This window comes from Choristoneura fumiferana, unplaced genomic scaffold, assembly GCF_025370935.1.
Source record: "Choristoneura fumiferana unplaced genomic scaffold, NRCan_CFum_1 Sck3bRy_374;HRSCAF=939_pilon, whole genome shotgun sequence".
Lineage (NCBI taxonomy): Eukaryota > Metazoa > Arthropoda > Insecta > Lepidoptera > Tortricidae > Choristoneura > Choristoneura fumiferana.
In genome coordinates, this window is record NW_027413019.1 from 1 (window position 1) to 2,677 (window position 2,677).

Consider the following 2,677-nt stretch of genomic DNA (forward strand, 5'->3'; position numbering starts at 1 on the left):
CAAGTCATTATTTTCAGGAGAATGCATTATTAGGGAAGTGCATGTGTTTCATCCTGTATCTTAGTCTTGTTCTATGTTTTTTCTTTTACTTTAGGGGGGGGTGCATTGCACGCCATCCCGTAACCCATGTTGACCAAATAGTGTGTGTTCGTAAAGTATCGTTTGTACTAGTGTAATGTTATGTTGCACGCAGCGGCAAGAGCGCCTGCGCGGCGGGGGCGGACCCGACAAGCGGCTGGAGTCGCTGCGGCTGCCGCAGCTCCAGCTCGCCTGCGACTACCTCACCGAGGCCGAGCTCAACGCCAAGTTCAAGAAGACCAAACGACGGGTTTGTAACAACACATTTTTATTAAGAGAGGGAGGCAAGCGACTCATCTTATGAGAAATGAACATCGCCTATGAGTAACGACTACTCAAGGAGAGTCATTTCACAACTACTTACATACTTTTGTACATTGTTTCAAGCGTTGCCGTGACTAATCCTAGTAATATTATAAATGTGTAAGTTTGTGAGTGAGTATGTTTGTTACTTCTTCACGCTGATATTCCCACGGAATAGGGATAAAATCTTGAAATAACAACCGCTGGGCATGAAATTTGGTACCTATCTAGGTTGCTGGACGTCTGGAATAACACATAGGCTACTTTTAATCCCGATATTCCCACGGGATAGGGATAAAATCTTGAATTAACAACCGCTGGGCATGAATTTTGGTACCTATCTAGGTTGCTGGACGTCTGGAATAACACATAGGCTACTTTTAATCCCGATATTCCCACGGGATAGGGATAAAATCTTGAAATAACAACCGCTGGGCATGAATTTTGGTACCTATCTAGGTTGCTGGACGTCTGGAATAACACATAGGCGACTTTTAATCCCGATATTCCCACGGGATAGGGATAAAATCTTGAAATAACAACCGCTGGGCATGAATTTTGGTACCTATCTAGGTTGCTGGACGTCGGGAATAACCATAGGCTACTTTTAATCCCGATATTCCCACGGGATAGGGATAAAATCTTGAAATAACAACTTCTGGGCTTAGAGTCATGAAATTTGGTATGTAAATAGCTGGACATCTGAAATAACACATAGGCTACTTTTTATCCCAATATTCCTACGGGATAGGGATAAAATCTCGAAATAATAACCGCTGGACTTAATTCATGAAATTTGGTACGTATATAGCTGAACATCTGAAATAATACATAGGCTAATTTTTATCCCGATATTCCTACGGGACAGGGATAAAATCTCGAAATAATAACCACTGGGCTTAATTCATGAAATTTGGTACGTATATAGCTGAACAGCTCAAATAATAATAATACATAGGCTAATTTTTACCCTGATATTTCTACGGGACAGGGATAAAATCTCGAAATAATAACCACTGGGCTTAATTCATGAAATTTGGTACGTATATAGCTGAACATCTGAAATAATACATAGGCTAATTTTTATCCTGATATTTCTACGGGATAGGGATAAAATCTCGAAATAACAACCGTTCGGCTTAGAGTCATGAAATTGGGCATGGGTGTTTTAATTTAACGTGATGATGTAATTTTAGGGAATTCCCACGAGAATTTAATAAAATCCCGGAATTTCAATTCAACTGCTGTATCTAATGATTTACGCGTGCGAAGCCGCGGGTAAACGCTAGTTTTAGCATAGTTCGGGCCCTCTTCTCGTTGAGATTGACTCAACAAATCTGTTTTTTTTTTGGAATTTTTGATTCTAAGGAGCTGTTTCACCATCCATTGATTAATTTTATTTGACGGATAAATGTGATGCCGTCTCTGTCTATTCTATTCGAACAAAACAAACAGAGACGGCATCACATTTTCATTTTCAACAGGGGGTTAATGTAGTCCTCTTTTGACGCCATATACTTCGAACACCAACCAATGTATGCAAACAATTATCTACAAAACTATTTAAAAATTTACTGTGACTTTGGGAAAATACAAACTGAGACATGGATGCACAGAAAAATCAGAAAAAGAGACCAGCACTGGGAATCGAACCCAGGTCCTCAGCAATCTGTGCTGCGTGGCACAGTGGTGTAGGGTTATAGCACGCAGCACGGATTGCTAAGGACCTGGGTTCGATTCCCAGTGCTGGTCTCTTTTTCTGGGTTTTCTGTGCATCCATGTCTCAGTTTTTATTTTCGATATGGTTTCACGGGATACCCGTAAAAGCAACAAATTTGGAGTTGAAATAAAAAGTACAAAAAGACTCCAAAAAACCAATCATAATGTGAGTTTGGGCGCTCCCGCTGTGTTTGTCTGTGACGCTGGTGATGTAACCCGTTGTGTTGTGCGCAGGGCAAAATCCGCAAGAAGGCCAAGCACGAGCCCATCGACGTGGAGGACTACGACGCGGCCGCCGCGCCGCTCGACACCGACGACACTGGTCAGTACTGGCCACTGGGATCGCTTGTTTGGTTTTGTGTTTGCTGGTGATCGGCGTCGGTGTCGGTTTTTGTGCACAAATCAAAGAGTATTCGATAAAAGTATTTGCGATGTATCCAAACGCTTGTTGCAAACACTAGAAATCGCGAGCTTGCTGCGGGCTATAGGTATAATACGCTATTTTCGCTGTCGCACAGGATGGTAGCTATATGCACGGGGTTTAATCCACCTCCTTTCGCAGTGCACGTGTTAATAT